At 35.4% G+C, this 21,020-nt stretch overlaps 1 long non-coding RNA gene across 2 annotated transcripts in view; it reads right to left on the bottom strand.

Annotated features, from left to right (window-relative positions):
- Nucleotides 1-4,998: 4,998 nt before the first annotated feature.
- LOC311283362 overlaps nucleotides 4,999-21,020 on the bottom strand; it is a 29,891-nt gene continuing 13,869 nt past the window's right edge. The window contains exons 3-4 of one of the 2 annotated variants that reach the window (XR_014626052.1): nucleotides 10,735-10,827; nucleotides 4,999-8,732 (exon numbers count right to left, since the gene is read on the bottom strand). This is a non-coding gene — a long non-coding RNA (uncharacterized lncRNA). The remainder of the gene's footprint in view (nucleotides 8,733-10,734; nucleotides 10,828-21,020) is intronic. The other variant, XR_014626053.1, reaches the window with a different exon arrangement.

Below are 21,020 nucleotides of genomic sequence, written 5' to 3'. Positions count from 1 at the left end.
ATTTAGCTGTTAATTTCAAAAACAGTAACATACCGTATTTTTACGGTATGATGCTGGCAACCACAGCTGCCAGTAGTTTACCGTTTTTTAACAGGATTATTTTTTACAGTCCAAAACCAACAGGTTTTATTCTATATCATTATTACATTATTCTTCAGTTCAGAATGAAAAACATCTTGGGATGAGGCAAGCCGGCAGGTTGGCAGAGAGCAGCGTTTAATCCGACTTAAAAACTCTTTCCATTGCAAAAGCACTTTGAGGAGAGACACAGGGCTTATGTTGTGAAATCTTCCAGACATAGATGTTGGGCTTGCAGTGATATTGCCCAGGGGGGCGAGCGGGCCAGATTGCAAAAGAAGAGTGAAGGTGAGGTCCTCTCCTCGTGGACAACCTCCAGAAACCCCTGCCAGCCCGGGGACTTGTTGCATATCATTTCGTTGTACTCGTTTATATAATGACAAATAAAGATTCGGATTCTGACTGGAGCCAGTCACGTAACGCAGGGATCTGGGCAGGAACGGCATGGCTGGCCGGGAACTGGACGCCTCCCAAGGTCTGGAGCACGAGTTTGCTCATTAAAGCGATAGTTCACCCAAAAGTAAAAGTTCTGTCAGCATTTGCTCACCCTCAAGTTGTTCTAAACCTGTATACGTGAGCACAAAAGAAGATATTTTGAAGAATGTTGCTGGTCCCCCATTAAAGGCCCTCTGAAATTTAAGTTTTTTAGCTTTTAGTATGAATGTGTTAGCCTTAAGGTTATGAATAAGCTGCTGTGTTTTTGCATTCAAAACTTACAGTCTCTCACTTCCGCTAAAATGGATCAGGGATTTTTATGACATATCACAGCGGACTTCAGCTTCTCATCACATCTTCTGTCCAATCAAATGCTCTCTAGAATCTAAAGCTCCGCCCCCTGTGCTATAAACACCACCTGTCACAAAGCAATATGGGCTGGAGATGTGAGTTCGGTTGCTCAAACGCTCGAGTTGTATTCCGTTGTCCAACTGTACGGTGGTTAATAATGAAATGGACAGCATTTATTCACACCTCTACTATTGAATCCAGCGTATCATCAGCGCTCGGATTCGCTTCCATGGTGCTGTGAAGTACGACTTGCAGTCTGTGAGGTAAACTAAACGCTATTGGCTATTTGAAAAGGGGGAGGGGCTATTCAATATGTCCCGCCTTAGCTTCCTGTTTCAGTGGAAGTTACGTAACTTCCATAGTATTTTTTTGGTAACACTTTAATTTAGGGTCTAATTCTCACTATTAACTAGTTGCTTATTAACATGCATAACGTTCTGTATAGTATGAGTGTGTGTAGTATGGATGTAATATACATCCGCCATGTTGTTATTATCATGTGAACTAGCGTCAGTTGCGTCGCTTCACTGTCATTCAAAAATCCTCTCATGTGGCCTCATGGGATAGTAAAGTGTTCATCGTATGCACACTTCAGTAGTAAGTCATCCGGAGACTCTTTGCCTGTGCAAAAACTCCCATTTATCGCAAAAAAGTTTTTACGCTCGCATGAGGTGGTTTTTCAGGCAGTTCGAAAAAGAAATATTTCGCAAAACTGCAATGGAAACAGTTTTTGCGCATTTACAGGTCACCTGACGTAGATGACGCGGTGTGTTTGGACAGAATACGAGACAGAGTTATTTACTAAATTCATAAAAGACAAAATAATTACAGGAATACTGGATTCTAAACCTCAAATAAATGCCACAATCAAAGACCTCGAAGCAGAAATGAGTGAGAAACCCAGAAACACCTCATATGTGCCGCTCACAAGTATAAGGGTCTTTCCTTATCATTAATGATTGGAAAACACACATACATCTCCTTCCATTAATAATAATGGCCAGTGCAGTGGCTGGGATACGGTACATAAACCTACCAACGTCCGTTGCCATGGTTTTTGGAATGATTTTACTGATCGCGAGAGGAAAAAATGTAGTTTTAGTCGCATAACATCAGTTAATGGAAACGGCGTCATTTCGCAATAGTTTTTTGTCGACATTTAGAAAAAAATCACAAAAGTTTTGCGCAAATCTGTAATAGAAACGTGCCTTCTGTTTTTGCCTACTAGCAATTGCAAATGCGGTATTACCGCATGGCACAAGCTGATTGGCCTCTGCTGATCCGGCAGCCAATGATATCGCTTGCTCAACATTTAAATAGTCTGGTTCAGTGTTTGCTGTATAAGCTAGTCCTGCAGTGCTATCTCTAAACCCCTCCACCTCCCCAGCTCCACCTGCCTAGATCTGACACGGGATTTAATGTGTATCTATTAGCAGTAGCAAGTCTCTACTTCTGCAGCAGTAATAATCAACAGCAGAAGCGTAGCAGATTTAGCAAGACCAAATACATTAAAGGGATACTTCACCGATTAGCATTAAGCTTTGTATCAGTAGAAACCCAGTAGTATTTTCTAATAACCGTGCTTCCCTCCCTCATGTCCCCCTGAGACCAGAGATTTCTGTATTGTGTGTCTGGAAAAAAACCCTCAGATGACACAAAAATCATTATTTATCGTCATCAGAGGCTTTTCTGTCCTGAGGCGAGAGACTCCAGCCAGTAGGAGGAGCTCGTCCCGCATGTGTTCAACCCGCCCATAGGGGGATCTCACGATAAAACGCCGTCTTTTCAGTTTCGAGTCGACTAGTAGCCTAGTTGTATCATTTCTCCCGACACTGCCCTCTGTAACCGGTAGGTGTGGCTTGGGAGTGGCCTCGTAGGGCAGCGAAGCAAGTGCATTCTGGGAGTTGTAGTCTTTCATCCACATGAGCCAAAAATACATTTTCTGGCTTTTCTCAGTCTAGAAGGCACCAACTTCTAAAATAATTTCACATTTCTACTACATAAATGACCAAATTTAAATACACATTCATCTTTCCAGCGGTGAACTATCCCTTTAACATTGCTATATTCATTAAAAACAACATGTTGCCTTTATAATGTCACACTTAACATTATTCTCACTCAGTGAAAATGTGTCACATGAAAATATATAGTTTCTGACCCTTATAAGATGAACCCAAAATCGAGTTAAGACTAAGTGTTTTAGCAAAGGAAAAAGGGATGCATTTAGATATTGTGCGCAGCAACAGCATGTCCCAAAACAGTGAACAGCATTTAGTCCTTTTTTTTTTTTGATGTTGCAAAATAATGAGCTTAGAAAGTGTGTTTGATGAACCATCAGAGAATAGTCATGGCAGAGACTTTGTTTAAAATGGAAAAACAAACATCCTGGACAATGAGATTGCAGGATCCTGAAATAATGGGACTTGCATAACGGATGGTGAAAGTGTTGATTTCTGCAGAACACAGCTGGGATCTCTCCCGAAACCTGTGGAAAATCAATCACTGCCGTCTGAAATGTTTCCTAACAAAAGATCTTCTGATGAGTCATTTTTTAGATTCGTGTTTTTTCTTTTGTGTTATATTGCGACATTTAATTGGTCGTAACCATGGCATAAAAAATAAAACAATGTTAGCACATTCATTAACATTTGATATTGTTGTTTTAGATTAATATTGTCATTATAATACATTTGAATATCCCCAACCTGATATTTATGACAGAACACGATTCAAATTGACCTTACTTATAAAGTGACTCTTGTCCTAATATATGTCAGTGTGCTTATATTGTGTTCACTTACTCAACAGATATTACAAAAATGTGATAATAATGGAATTTTAATTCTAATTCTAAGATTCTAAATTCTAACTTTAAATTACAATTCTAAATGACAGCTTTCTGTTTACATTCTTACTAAATTTAAGCATGAACATTGTATTTAACATTGCGTAATTATATATATATACACACATGCAATGAAATACTTTTTACTGTGTATTTTATCATGCTAACTAATAGTTTTTTATAGTATATTATTTTATGATATATGGTTAATAATTAATATATATATATATATATATATATATATATATGCGACATAAAATTTGACAGCACTAATATATATATAATATATATATATTAGTGCTGTCAAATTCATTAATCACGATTAATGAATATATATAAAATGGGTAAAACAAATTATATTATAAAAATATATATTTATTAGCCTAATCATAATTAACCATATATCATAAAATAATATACTATAAAAAATACAGGATATTATTAGTTAGCACACAGTAAAAAGTATATCATTGCATGCATGTGTATTTAAAAAAAAAAGACAGTGATCCATTTGTCCACGGGCAGTTCTAGATAATCGCATGTCTGTCTGCAGTGCAGCAGAGTGACCGATAGGTGGCGCCATGACTCTGTTATAAAGTTATGATGACGATTAGCTCAGCAGTTTTTCGTATGATTTAGCGCCATTTTGCAGAAATATTGCTTACATTCCTAATAAATGTTTGTGTATATATTGTAGTATAAAGAGTGTCATTTAAAAAAAAAAATCGTAATAATAATTTCTTGCTTTTTCCACCAAATGGCAGGAACAAATATATCAAAATGCTCCTAAATCAGGGAATTGTTGACATTATGACACTGCTATTTAACGCGGAATCATGGTCAGTGTGATATTACAGTATAGCAGAGCTTTATATAATGTTTTTTCCTCTGTCTAATGTGTACATCTCTGTTCATGTGAGGCTCTGACAGGGTTTCAGTCCGGTGTGGTCCAGAGTATGATTGTTGAAGTCTGTCCACAGTTTCCTGCCTTGAGTTGATCCATCCAATATGAATTATGAAGTACAGGTAGGTATGAATGACCACCTAACAAAAAAGTTATTCTCTATATGCAGTTATGTGGAAATTACACTAAAAGTGTTTACTTGCGTGTTTCTTAAAGGGATCGTTCACCTAAAATGTAAATTCTGTCTTCTTACTCACCATCAAACTTATATAGTCGTAGTAAAAAGTTTACATACACCTTGCAGAATCTGCTAAATGTTAACAAAATAAGATGGATCATACAAAATGCATGTTATTTTTTATTTAGTACTGTCCTGGATAAGATATTTTACATAAAATGTTACAAATAGTCCACAAGACAAAAAAATAGCTGAATTTATAAAAATGACCCAGTTCAAAAGTTTATGTACTCTTGATTCTTACAGTTTTTTCCAATTGCTAACACACAATTTTGCAAAGTAGGCTGGTTTTATCAAAATACTTAACACAATTCACAAAACCACACACTCAAACAGCAAAACACCTAATATATCCTGCAAAATGAAGCAGTGCAACCAAAACTACATTATCAAAATCAAACTTTTGCACGAAATGGCACACACTTCATTCATATTGCCAGATTTTTTTGTCTAACCAACTACACACTGTTGGGCACAATGAAAAGCACTCTCATCTTTAGTATGCTTTGCCATAATACTAAAATAGTTCAAATTGTAGAAACTTCTTCAGATTGTTCACATGCACAGAAATATTTGCAGACACACACACACACATGCTGTTGAAATATTTTTATTTTTCACCAAACAAGTCCGTGCAACATATGCACAGCAGATATATTGACACTGGACTGAACAAAAATATGCTCACAAAAAACCCCAGTAAAACTAAAAAAGACTGAAGTGTTTACAATTAAGCGTTGAGGTGTTTGGTCAGGTGACACATTTGGCCCAATCAGATCATGGAGTGTCATTTTGAATGGCGGTATTTTGAAATGGCAATCATGTGACTTTATGTCAGATAACGTCAGTGTGTTTAAAAAGTGCCATTTTGAATTGCAAAATGTGTGTAAAGCAGAAAATGTGTTTAGACTTTTGGAGACTTGAGAAGAGGTTTTGCTCTCTTGTGTGTCAGTTGGAAAAAACTGTAATACTATGTCCTTACCTGATGATCCATGACGTTTTTTTTTTTTTTTGTTATGTGATGGTTGTTCTTGAGTTAAACTGCCCAATGCTCTTCAGAAAAATCCGGCATCCAGTTTTCCAGCATCTTTTGCATGTTTGAACCCATTTTGAGATCCATCTTTTTCACACTGAGGACAATTGAGGGACTCAAACACAACTATCACAAAAGGTTCAAACATTTACTGACACTCCAGAAGGAAACACAATCAGACTAAACAACTAAAGGCTACTGATTTAAAATAATTTCATGATAGTGATTAAACGAGCTGCTTTACAAAATAGTGTGATGTAACGTAATCTTAATTTATTTAATCAGTATATTTCCAAAGCCAAGAGCTACATGTTCTTTTACTGTATGTGAGATTTCATTTAAAGTCACAAAAAGACACAAAAAGAAACATATTTATTAAAAGTCTGTTTTATTGCAGGTTTATTTGTAGACAGACGTGGAATAATAACTGATTCACCACATAAAAGTTAAACAGATATTGCAGATATACATTCTCATCATATCTATCTTGTAAAAAGTTTAAGCCACAGCCTTCCAAAATATCAAGATGACTTAATGAACACAGTATATATCGAAGTCAAGGCTCATGCATTTTTTAAATAAAATAGCCAACAGGCTTTAGTTTTTCTGTTAAACATTTATTTGTGTTTAAGGAGTATGCTAGCATATAGACTATATATAGAATTTTTCACTGGGTGATTCATATTTATGTAGTTTTAAAGTCCCCCTGTGGTGAAAATCAAGCTTTTAATGTCATTTATAAGTGTCTATGTGGTGTTTTTAATATGCTTTCAGACAAACCATGTGTAAGTTCATAAGTCGACAGCATTGCTGAGTGTTTTCTCCTTAAAACTGCAGTGAACCAAAGACAGTCTCAAAAACACGCTTTGAAATCGCTGGTGTTTCTGACGTCACAAACTACCTTGTAACCAATCAGATCAACGTGTGATCGTCAACCAGTGGATCTCTGAGCTGAGTGAGTGAGTGGAGGCGGGGCTCATTTGCATATTCATAGAACCGCGCATACTAAATGAGGCAACGGTGTCGAGTTACATTCAAGATATTTTAAGGCATGACGATGATATGGCATTTTGGTGATCAAAGATGAGTTTTAAGGAATAAAATGATTGACTACAGGAGGACTATAAATTGATCGTTTGAATGTACCTGTGTGTCCTGATGATGGCGTGAGGTTCAGCGCCTCCTGCTGGTGTCCCGCTGCCGTATCGCTGCCCTTCAGGGAAGGCAGTAGGTTGTATAGTTATCTCCTGATGGGGCAAAATCACTACCCTGAAACCACACAACCTACTACCTCACCCTGTACGAACATCAGGAGTGACGTCAAGCGCAGAGTCATTCGAGGATCCTGTAAAATAATGAACTTCACGCCACAGATTGTGTTCAGTGCCGAGGCCTCGAGATGCTGGAATATTCTCGGGGACTTGCATAATATGAATGAAAAACATGTCACAATATTCCTCATTTAAATAATTAATATGCAGAATAAAGGGGCGGGGCCTGGTTGAGTTAGTCAGTAGTGTGTTGAAACTGGAGGTTATGTTAATTAGGGGCGGGACATTTCCCAAACACACTCGAAGCACTCGACCAATCACAACACACTGATCCAGACGACCAATCAGAGCACAGAGTGCTTTTCAGAAGGAGGGGCTTCATAGAGACAGGAACTAAACAGAGCGTTACTGACAGACTGGGAAGAGAGGAGCCGCAACAATGGAGAATATGAGGAAAATAATCAACATTCAAGCAGGAAAACCTGTTCTAGTAGAGCCAGAAACAACATCAAGACTGTAAAAGGTTGTAAATATGGCCTCTTTAACAAAAGATCATTTAAAACCATCAAATCAATTAATCTTTTAACCAACATGCACATCATGTAATTCAGATTTGATATTTGGTTGATGGATGTAGTCCATTTCAGAGACTTCATCCATCCAAACCCAGTCCTGTCTAGTCGTGATCCGGTCCAGGTTTCGTCGCAGAGTTTACAGAGGAAGATGACGGTGATATTACAGCCTCTTCAGGAAAGACAGTAAGTTGTATAGTTATCTAACAGGAAGGGTGTCACCCTAAAACTATACAACCTACTACCTCACCCCAAAGGACAGTGGGATACGCTGGAGAGACGTCAGCGCTTGAGCCCCGTCTGAAAACACACTTACAATACATCATCACGGAAGCAGGGTTATTATCCTTCACTAAAACCATTAACATTTTCCGTTACTTGAAATGAAATAAACATTAACTGAAAAAAAAAGAAAAGAAATTATAAATAAAAATAGTTTTTTTTCCGCCTCGGAATTACAAAAATAAAAAGGGAATTGCGACTTTTTCTCTCATAAATCAGACATTTTTTCACATTACAAACTTGTCTCACAATTCTGACTTATTGCGAGTTATAAACTGGAAATTGCAATAAAATAAAGTCTGAATTGTGAGATATAAACTCGCAATTATGAAGAAAAAAGTCTGAATTCTCACAATTCTGATATAAACTGAAAAAAAAGGTCAGATTTGTGAGAAATAAACTTGCAATTGAGAAAAAAAAGTCTAAAATAAACTAATAAAAATGATACAAAATTTAAAATATTAACAAAAAAGACATGAACGCTGCACCCAACATAAAGAAAGAGCAGGAGTCTTCAATAGGGTCTACATTTTTTAACCAATTTTACAAATGTACCAATTTAAGGGTAAAAACAGACTAAAAAAGACACGAGCATTAGTGAATGTGTGTGATTGTGTGTGTGTGTTTGAACTGGCACCTGTCATGAAGGGCTCAGGAAGCGTTTCAAACTCATTTCAGTCTGATTATTGTTCGTCTCCTTCCGTCTTCATCTTTCTGCATCTGTAATGAAGAGAAATGAGTCTTCGTCATTATCTGCTGATTTTATGGCAAGCCTTCTCTTCAGGAATAGGTCAGATTTGGGTCTTGGGTTGGTGGGCGATACACACGAGTGGCACAGTGGCGCTTTATGTGGGCAACCCAAGTTTGAGTTCAGTTCGGGTCATTTCCCAATCCCAACCTGTGTGTGTGTGTCTGTATATGTGTTTATATATATATATATATATATATATATATATATATATACACACACACACACATACATACATACATACATACATACATACATACATACATGCATGCACATACATATATATATATATATATATATATATATATATATATTATTATTATTATTGTACACACACATATATTATATAAGCACAAACTTTTATGATAGATGCGATTAATCACAATTAATTGATTTGACAGCCCTGATTTAAATATGATATCTTATTAAGTTTAAAATTAGAATAATGTAATAAAAATATTTAATCAAATAATTATTTAAATTATTTATTTAATATTTAAATACTAAATAATAATAATACAATTTATATTATATATTATAATGTTATATTAAGCTCATATAATTTATATAATTAATATTAAATAATAATGATTAAATATTTAATATTAATTTAACTTTAACAATAAAATTATTTAAATAGCCTACATTGTTTACTTTTTTTTCTTGTTTTATGGTTTTATTGCCACATGACAACAAAATATCCTCCTGCATGTTGGTTATACCACAATGACACTGATTTGATGAGCAGCTTTTCCAAAGTGTTTATGATCACAGGCCAGTTACACACAGCCTTGTGTGACTTTAAGCCCAACAAAAACAGAATCAGAAATTAAAAACATAAATATAAAAAAATGCATTTTTGACTGAGACAAACAAAAACAAAAACTCATTTAACCTCATTACTAATCTCATTACGTCAGCTTTGTATGAGACTTTCAGTTTGAAACTGTTTGAAAAAAAAAAAAAAAAAAAATACATATATATATATATACACACACATATTTTTGAATACATTTTTGATTGAGACCAAAAAAAAAGAAAAAATCATAAAACTGCTTCTATTGCTAACTGATTTCCTCTTGTGGTTACCCAGCGCACCCTTTAATCAGGATGGCGCCCCCGAGGGGCCCCAGGTGCAGACGGGAGGAATCCAGACAGCTGAGTTTGCTCAGCGGATGCTAAATAGGGCAAGAGAGGCTCCGCCGGCCCCGGGTTCACAGGGCAAAGGCCTGAAGCTGCTATTTTTATATGCCAACAGCTCCTGTTACAGATGTGCGGGACTGGACGGGCTCGTGTCTGGCTGTGGGGGACCCCTGCGCGACCCCTGCGTGACCCCTGCGTGACCTCGAGGAGCCGAGAGTGCATGAGTGCACCGAGAAAAAAGTATGTGCAAACACAGAGGCGATTCACATTCATACAGGCGTGCATCTCAACACACAGTCACACGTGGATGCGAGACTCAGAAACGCACATGTGGATGCTACACATGCATCATCAAAAGTGACAGTAAATGCTTTTATAATGTTGCAAAAGATTTTTGAATGAATCCTGTTCTTTTGATCTTTCTATTCATCAAAGAATCCTGAAAAAAAATGTATTATGGTTTCCACAAAAAAAAACAAAAAAACATTCATAGTAATCATAGCATATTAGAGTGATTTCTGAAGGGTCATGTGACACTGAAGACTGGAGTAATGATGCTGAAAATGCAGCTTTGATCACAGGAATAAATTACGTTGTGAAATATATTCACATGGAAAACAGCTGTTTTAAACTGTAATAATATTTCACAGTTTTACTGTATTTTACTGTATTTTTAATCAAATCAGTGCAGCCTTGGTGAGCAGAAGAGACTTCTTTTAGAAAGATTAAAAAAATCGTGGATGTAAGAAATCCCCCGACCACACGAGTCTCGCCGCAGGAACATGCATCACATGAAAATAATGTATAAAATAATGTATATTCATATGTCACCTGAATGCACGTACCAATGCGGCGTAACATCAAATCGGACGCATTCGGATCCGGTGCAGACGTGGCATTCAGCTTCATCTCGGATGTTTCTCCCTGAGAAGAGAGAACAGACACACATGAGTCACTCCAGCTAAGATCATTTGATGAGAAACGTTGGAGTTCATCTTGAGATCTGAGCGCAGATTGAGACGTTACTAAGATCTGGAGGATCTAGAGGAGACACATGTGAGATTACTGAGGTCCGTCTCTCAGGAGAAACATCTGAGAAGAAGGTTCAGATGTTCAGGTTTGCACTTGCTCTCCATGGAAACTCATTACAGAGACTTTTTTGAGTTTGAAAAAATCGTATTCATTGGAAATCTTAATGCATATGCTTTTTCATTCATTCATAGTCACATATAAAACAATAATAATAACAATATTCATGTATCTTTTTAATACAAATATATATATATTTGTAAAATTACATATATTACTCAAGTCTATCCACTTATTTTTATTAAAATGTCAGGGAATTGCATAAAAATGCTGGATTAGAAACAAATCAAATAAAAATTAAAAAATGAATTAAATAAAATGTTTTTATTTTTCAAAATGTGCTTTAAAAGCATATGTTTATGTATATATATATTTTAAATTACAAATATTATACAAGTCTATCCACTTATTTTTATTAAAATATTGTGGCATTGCATAAAAATGCTGGATTAGAAACAAATGAAATATAAATGTTAAAATGAATGAAATATTTTTTTCAAAATGTGCATTAAAAACGCAAGTAAAAAAATTTTTTTGTGTGTAAGATTACATAATTTTTTTTTATCCAAAGTTCCAAAAATTCCAATAAAATTTGGGGGTATTGCATAAATAAAATGCTGGATTACAAACAAATAATTTTGTTTTCAAATACAATTTTCATAATAAATTTTTTATTGAAACTTTCATGACAGTTTTTTCTTGGCAAGTGCATAAGCTTTGTTGGAAACACATTAACCAAAATGCACATCAAACAGGTCACGTGACTTTATATCTCATCAAACGACGTGCCTGAATAATCCATTTAATCTCATTATGAGCATTTTCTTTACAAAAATATCTCATTTTTAGCGTCAGGGTGTATCCGGTGGCTTAAACATCAAGTGGGCTACACTAAACAGCATTAGTAATACACCTAAATAATGAAGCTCATTACACTGAACCTTGCGGAGCAGATGCAGAGGATTACGACACTCCAGATCTCCACGCAAGACAATGAGACAATGAAGGTTTTTTTTGAGTCGGACCGCAGACTTCAAAGGGCCGAGGAATGTGGAGCAATGATCAATCAATGAAAGCCGGATCGGGTTCCCGAATACATTCACACGGAGGAACAATAGCCGAAGGAATCCGGCTCGCTCTGATTTCCTCCCCGCTATCATTCAAGCAACTGTTTCCACGTCATTTGTTCATAATTTCCCCAAACGTTCACCGTGTTTGCGAGACAATGCCCAATAGAGGCTCTCGGCCAAAGCAGACCTGTGTGCACATTGTCCCACGAACAGCGCAGGATTCGTAGCCTGAATTGAACTGTTTTTCGAGCGTGCCAAACTAGCCTTGTTAACGCCAGAGTTTCCTTAGTTCCCTGTAACTGATACAATGTGAAAAAGCTATTTAGTGACAGGCCAGGAAAGACTTATGGTCCATCTCTCTGAGTCAGTCTGAAGGAGAACAGCTGCATCCTGTTATTAAAGCACAGCGTTAACCTTCGCCAACAGCACCTGACAACCCGACTCACTGTGTTCTCTGTTGCAGAGGCTTTACAGTGCCGTGTACTGTACCCGAGGGCCCGCCGAAGCCCTTAAAGGGACAGCTCACACTGAATAACCTTGTTTACTCACCCTCGTGTTGTTCAAACTTAATGCAACTTAAAGGGGTGGTATAATGCCCTTTTCACAAGATGTAAAATAAGTCTCTGATGTCCCCAGAGTGTGTGTGTGTGTGTAGTTTTAGCTGAAAATAACCAACAGATATTTATATATAGCATGTTAAAGTTGTCACTTTTTGAGGGTGAGCAAAAACACATAGTTTTTGTGTCTGTCCCTTTAAATGCAAATGAGCTGCTGCTCCCGGCGCAGGGGGCGGAGCTACAAGAGCTTGAGTCCTTTTACCTCACACACACATGCACTGAAAATTTCAAAAACTTTTAGCCTTTTATGTTAAAACCGGAGTCAGACAATGATGGAGAGACAGAAGAAGTGACAACATGTAGACAACATTTCTGAATGGTTAGTTGATGAGTTTATGTAGCTGATGTGTAATCTTCCAGTCATTGATTAGCAAATTCTGTCTTGATAACCTATAAATCGTGTTCAGGGGGCGGAGTTTATGTAAATTTTAGGGTTAGTGATGTCGCTAACCCGGGAGGAATGTGGTGTAGTCTCTACCAGCCGTTTGTTGTAGTCCTTAAAAAGCGATTTCTTTAAAAGCAAATATCTCCCTTTGCTTTGAGCTTTGAGCGTCATAACTTTGCAGATGTTGTTTATGCTCAAACAGCAACATTACACACTAACTAAAGTTAGAAAAGTCAAATCATAATCAACCACCCCTTTAAATATAGCAAACTAAAGTTTATATTCATTGGAAATCTTAATGCATATGCTATTTTTTCACAGAGAAATATCATGCCACAATATCAATGGCCTGGTGTTCCTCACAAATTTTTATACAAATTTTGGTGAATCGTATAAAAAAAAATTCTGAATGCTGGATGGAGGTAAAATAAAATAAATGAAAAAAGTAAAATTACAAATACAATTTTTTTTTTTTTTTAAATAAAATGTGTATTAAAAATGCATGCGATTTCTTGAATGTAAAATAACACATTATTTTATTTTTAAACAGTCAAATATCAAACAACAATAGCAATAAGCTGGTGTCCATCACTCATTTTTATAAAAATGTTGGGGTATTGCATAAAAAAATAAAAAATAAATGCTGGATGGAAATCAAATCAAATATAAATATAAATCAAATAACAAATAAATAAAATGCTCAAAATGTGCATAAAAAAAAAAAAAAATTTTTAAATAACTTTTATATAAAATAAATAAATGTTATCCATAGTTAAATATCAAAAAACAATAACAATAGCCTGGTGTCCATCCACTCATATTTATTTAATTTTTGTGGTATTGCATGAAAAAATGCTGGATAAATAAAAAAAACAAATCAAATATATAGTCTTTTTTTTAATATATATAAAATATTATATAAATGTATGTAGTATTTAAAGTGAAATTACATTCATTATCTTTTTTGAACAGTCAAATATCAAACATTAATAACTATAGCCTGCTGTCCATCGACTAATTTTTATTCATATTGTGGGGTTAATCATGGGATTATAAACAAATACAATTTAAATTGTATTTTTTTAAAGAAAATATTCACAAAGTGCATACATTTTTTTTTTTAATGTTTTAATTCAGTAAATGTGAATACAAATACATTCACGAAATAATAAACTAAATGCACATAAAACAGGTCGTTTGACCATGCATTAAATTCACAACTTCTAGTTTTTTTGTGTTGTTGCCCTAGTTATGTTTTAATGACAATACATGATTTAGTTTTCTTATACGAGTGAGGCTGATGCAAGAAATATCTAGCACGGATTTTCCGATCATTACTACATCCATCCACGATCAAATCGCTTGTGGTTTAGCATCTAAACTACAGTGGCCAGGCATCTGCTGTATGATCTGTGATTCAGAGAGACTTCCCTCGATCAAAACGACTCATTAGTTCAGCCTCTGTCACCTACCGCCTCGCCTGATAGAAACGCTTCTGTTGCTATGCTAATATTAGAGCGGCGTGAACATACTCAACTCTTTCTAATTGGTTACTGTGACTTTTCCAGCTGATCCGCCGTCTATGCACACATTAGCCAAGAATGCTGAAGGTTTTAACATCCCGAGAAGAGTTAAAAAGCAGTCTACTATAACTCTTATGAGTATTGACACACATACAAACTAGCAAGTATGGTAATTCGGGGAACATGCTAAATAAGGTTAAAAAATATTATTTTACTTATGTTTTAACCATCTTTTTTTTTTTTTTACTATCATCACTATTTTTTACTATTAATTTACAGTCATATTTTATATACTTATGTTTTAATTTTTTTTGACTATTATGTTTTACTATTAATTTACAGTCATATTTTATATACTTATGTTTTAACAATTTTTTTTACTATCATTACTATTTTTTACTATTATTTTTTACTATTAATTTACAGTCATATTTTATATACTTATGTTTAAAAAATTTTTTTTACTATCATTACTATTTTTTATTATTAATTTACAGTCATATTTTATATACTTATGTTTTAATTTTTTTACTATCATTACTATTTTTTACTATTAATTTACAGTCATATTTTATATACTTATGTTTTAACAATTTTTTTACTATTTTTAATGTAACCTTTGTAAATACTTTGGATAATTCATGCAATTTTATATTATTTATTTGAAAGAATGAAAAGAACCGTTTCATGTCTATCCTTGTATTGTTAAAATGGGATTTAGAAAGTAATTAGTAATAAGTAATGCAATTAGTAGAGTAATCTAATTACACTGTTGAAGATGTAATTAGTTGCTAGAAATTAATTACTTTAGTAATTACCCAACACTGATTATATAATAGATGTATATTAATGTCTAATTGCGTTTAAGATACTATTTTTCATAGCAAATCCAGATTATACTTACAGCTGTGGAACATTGCATCTAAAAGTCCTTTACATTTATGCACACTTTCTTCCAAAGCGACTGCATCAAAGATGTAGTCAATCATTTTATCCCTTAAAACTCATATTTGATCATCAAAATGACATATTTAAATGTCAATAAAATTTTTTCTTTGTGCCTTAAAATATCTTGAGTGTAACTCGACACCGTTGCCTCATTTAGTATGCGCGGTTCTATGAATATGCAAATGAGCCCCGCCTCCACTCACTCACTCAGCTCAGAGATCCACTGGTTGACGATCACACGTTGATCTGATTGGTTACAAGGTAGTTTGTGACGTCAGAAACACCAGCGATTTCAAAGCGTGTTTTTGAGACTGTCTTTGGTTCACTGCAGTTTTAAGGAGGAAATACTCTCATGAATTTGTACATGGTTTGTCTTAAAGCATATTAAAAACACCACATAGGCATATAAATAACTGTCTAGCATGACGTTACACCCCGTTTTTATAGCATCAGATCACCGACTAAAACAAACCTACTGAGGAAACGAACACTTGAGCATTCGTATGCGTGATGAGAACTACCAAAAATTACAGACACCATCTTTAAAAAAAAAATATATATATATTTGAAGTGTAATTGGATTTTTTTAGCTTGGCTCGCGTCCCATTGGATTACATGGAGAGGGCGGGGTTTATGACCTGTACTGCAGCCAGCCACCAGGGGGCGATCGTAGCGCTTTGGCTTTACTTTTCAGGATGTGTGCGGCACACTTGGTCAATACATGGGGAAAACAAAGTAACTTATTTGAAAAAGTAACTTAGTTGTAAATTTAATAGTAATGAGTTACTTGAAAAAAGTAATCTGATTACATAACTCGCGTTACTTGTAATGCGTTACCAACACTGTCAATGAGTCAACTATATTCATAATATACAAGATGGTAGTTTACGGAAGTAAAATCATGGCAAATGTTTTACGCGCAATGTGTTTGCTCTAACTGTTGCTCTGGTCTTCGTCAACAACACGCGCTTGCACCCCCTGCTGGTGAGGTGGACTAACAGCAGATGGAGAGTGTGCTCGGCAATCCACTGCTTTTCCTGCAGTTCCTGGATGTCAACGTTGAATTTAATGTCGAATTTGAACCACTGAATTTGCAAAGCGAAATAAAATGGACTGTATTTTTAAACAGTTTGAATATTTTGGAAGTGAAATATGAAAGGTGAATATGGATTATTGAATTTTGAATTATGAAAATGTGTTTGAAATGTTTTCAATTGAAATATTCACAGCTTAAATACCCTAACCATGTTGAACTTCAGCCCATAAAAATGCAAGCCCTAAAAATACAATGGATTAAAATGCAATTTATGCCATTTTTTTAAAGTAGTGTGATTCAACAGGCTTTTTTTGTTTCAAAAACATTTGACATTATTTTACTCCCATAGTAGTTAGTTTACTTCAGGACTAACTAACTAATATATTTCCAGCAGGGAATACATAGTTTGATTGATACAAAACATAGATCCATTGCATTTACGTTGATCCAATGATGTGTGTTCACCACGGTTTGTACTACAAACACTACAGCTAATCTGTGGATGTTACGAACTTTGACTAATTCTGTGGAGCCGTTTAAACAGTCCCATCAGAAAACAACCCACTTCTCCTCACAGAAGTTTCCCTCATATACCCGAACGCATCACGCCGCGAGAGATCCCATGCCATGCCGTGTGGCCATCTGTGCGGTGGAAATATAAGCAGACACATGTTCGTGGGAGAGCGACTCTGAGAGGTTTGTGTGCGGCGCTCCTACAGGAGGTGGCATGGAAATTCGTGTGCATTGGGTACAGTTATGCAATATGGTTCATAATTCATTTTTACACGGCAATATGGATGGTGTTTTATGCCAAAGCCAAGCAGGGGAGCAGCAGTGACTGGTACAAAGACAATCCTGGGCCCTGTTGTGTAAGACTAGCATTGCGAATTTGACTCCTTTTGCTCTAAGATTAAAGGCCTGTTCGCACCAAGGATGATTATGATTAAGATATAGTTCTAAAAAAAATCCTTCTAAATCCACACCATAACTATAACAATAACGGCACAGAGAATTTAAATCGTTGGAATCGCTTTTAGAACGTTTTTTTTTTTTTTTTTTTTTTTTTAGCTGATGAATATAAAAACACTGACAGCCAATCAGAATCCACCAATTTTAAAGAGCTCGAGCATTTAAAGTGGCAGACGACAAAACTGCAGCGCGCTTATAATAAACAGAGTGATATTGTCCGCTGGTGTGCACGCTAATATAGTTATCTTCATCGTTTTCGTTCTTGGTGTGAACGAGGCAAGTCAAGTGCTTTTGGGAAAATCTGCATTTTTATATCCATATAGTCAAATATAAATCCATAACAACAATAGTCTGGTGTTTATCCACTCATTTTTTTTTAATTTTATGGTGGAAACATGGCTGGATGAAATATATATATATATATATAAAATCTGAAAACAACTATTTCTATTTCATTGACTGTGGAAAACAGTGTCTACATCCGAGATTTGCACTTCTCAAAGCAAATTAGAGTGAATAGAAAGTTCATAATGTAAAGACACCAGGAATCGTTCACGAGCGGCATATGTGCGCGTATTGTGAGGTTAAACAACAAGTTTGCACTTAATTTTACTCTAAAATACTGAGGTATTTTGGGTTACACTTTATTTGAAGGTGTCATTGTTACAGTGTAATTATATATGTAAGTACTGTGTATTATTAATTAAGTACTTACTATAGGGTTAGGGTAGGATTAGGGTTTGGTTGAGGGTTAGTTGCATGTAATTATGCATAATTTACTGTTATTACTACGGTAAGTACATGTAACATGTAGCAAGGACACTGTAAAATAAAGTGTTACCGTATTTTGTGACTCAGATCGTCGAATTGATTCCTTTTGAACTGGTTCATTTGCATGGATCATGTGAACAAACTGATTCACTAAAATGTTTTACCACTTACTTGAAAATAAAAATCCATTTGTTTTTGCATACTATTTGTCTTCAAATGTGTCTTGCAATGCTTACAGCTGAAAGAATTCAGGCTTGCTTGATCATTCGATCATTTGAGAAATCAGACTTTCCAGTGCAACATCATTTTTTTTAGAAAAGGATCTTCACGTCCACATATTATTAACATCAATACTTTCACAATATAAGTCATGGTTTTTAATCATCAAACAGAGGCTTGATCCCAAAGCGACTTATATTGTGCAATTAACATCAAGCACACAAAATATGTGCAAAAATACATGTCTATAGTGTTTATAATGTTTCATTTTAAATACATTAATTCTGAATTGAATAATAAAATGTGACTTACACACTGATTTGACTTTGGTAACATTATATTCATTTGTTAACATGAACTAAAAATGAACAATACTTCAACAGCATTTATTAACCTTAATGTTAATTTCTAGATTTTTAAAATCAAAAGTTAATGCACTGTGAACTAACATGAACGAACAATGAACAATTGTATTTTTATCAACGAAGGCTGTAAAAAATGGTTGACTATGTTAACTAATGCATTAACTAATGTTAACAAATGGGACTTATTGTAAAGTGTTACAGTGTTTTTTCTCGCTCTAAACAATTCAATTTTGACCTGATGCATCAAATATGCAGGTGAATATGGTAGATATTCCCCAACATTGCTATAACTAGCCGAACTAGGTGTGATTTGAGCTGGTAAAGGTGGTGAGAGAGGTCACAGTGGTGCTGTAGATCCTGCCAATGCTGGGAAAATAAGTTTCTGGCTCGGATCCACGGACAGGGCCGACGGATGCCGTGAAGGAGCTTATTTACATGCGGTCTGTTGGCAACAATTAAGCGGCTAAATAAGAAGGAATTCTGTCATCTTTGGACTTCATTGCCACCCATTCTTCTTCTATTCAAAACCACCCATTTCAGAACAACGCAGAAATGTAGATACGGATCAAGTGACTTATACTCGATTTACTGGCGACTGCACTGTTAAAAAAAAAAAGTTTAACGTTAAAAATGTAAAAAAAAATCATGTTTAATTGAATGTGTTACTTGCCATTTCTTTGTAATTTATATTTCTGAGTGAAAATTGTATCTGACACCAAGTTTTTTTCAGTGTGGTAAAAGCGAGTAATCATGCAAGCCTGAATTCTTTCGGCTGTAAGCGTTGCACTGCAAAAAAATGCTTTTCTTGCTTAGTATTTTTGTCTTGTTTCCAGTCCAAATATAAAAAAAATCTTAAATTAAGATGCATTTACTAGATAAGTAAAATTAGCTAAGATATTATGTCTTGTTTTCCAGGGGAATCAATCAAAATGAAGTGAGTTTTTGCTTAAAACAGGCAAAATTATCTGTACATGCGGTGAGAAAAATAATCTTAATTCAAACAGAAACCATGATTACTTTTCTTACCCCATGAACAGATAATTTTGCTTGTTTTATGCAAAAACTCACTTCATTTTGATTGATTCCCCCAGAAAACGATACATAATATCTTATGGCATTTTACGACTTTAGTAAATGCATCTTGATTTAAGAATTTTTTTGATATTTGGACTGGAAACAAGACAAAAATACTATGTAAGAAAAGCATTTTTTTGCAGTGTGCAATTGGAAGACAAATTTTATGCAAAAACAAATGGATTTTTTTTTTCTCCCATTTGTTGGAAGCGTTTTGCAGTCAGTGGTAAAACATTCAGATCGAGCTCAACCAGGCACGTCTCTCCACTCGGGAGGAAGAAAAGACGAACGCGTCACTGAAAGACACCCGTGGCTGTGTAGTGACTTGTGGGCAGGAAAGCTGAGGACTAGAACGACATGTGGCTCGTGCTCAATTGAGACTGAGGTTGTGTTCACACTTGTAGTTCGGTTCTCAAAAAAGAAAATGATTTATAATGACGTTTCGTCCATGGTTCGCTTTAGCGTTAACACCGAACCTAAAGACACAAAACCAAAAAGCATACAAAAATACTGGTTGTATGTGCGTATATATGATGGTATTTTGCCCAGCTGAGAACTTGTGAAGAGCTTATAAAATGTCAAAACAGCGACAGGAATCTCTCCGTCAGACACACATGACGATCTAATGCAGGGAGACGCGTTTCTGACGCCTGTACCGAACTTTATTGGGCAACGTAGCTCCTATGAAGAGAAAAAGCAGGTATGCTTTTGCATTCTGTCCCTTTAAGGGTCACATCTTTTGGTTTGTTTAAATAACTTCGGTTCATATTTCAGGGTGTGTTCACACTTGGCATGTTTGGCTGGATTAAAGCGAAGCCTGGTGCGATTGCTCTGTTAGTGCGGTTCATTTGAATAAGTGTGAACGCTGACCGAGACGCTCAAAAGACGGGTCTCACTCCGCTTCCAAATGAACTCTGGTTCGGTTCCAATACAATATGAACGCAACATGGACCAAAGACATGTAAACAAACCCAAAATGGTTTGTGTTCATGATGGGTGTTTGATTGATCATTATCTTGTCTGTTTTGTGCGTTCAATTATTATTTTTTTA

The sequence above is a fragment of the Rutilus rutilus genome (assembly GCF_951802725.1).
Source record: "Rutilus rutilus genome assembly, chromosome: 23".
NCBI classification, from domain to species: Eukaryota; Metazoa; Chordata; class Actinopteri; order Cypriniformes; family Leuciscidae; genus Rutilus; species Rutilus rutilus.
This window is presented reverse-complemented; position numbering and strand designations above follow the sequence as displayed.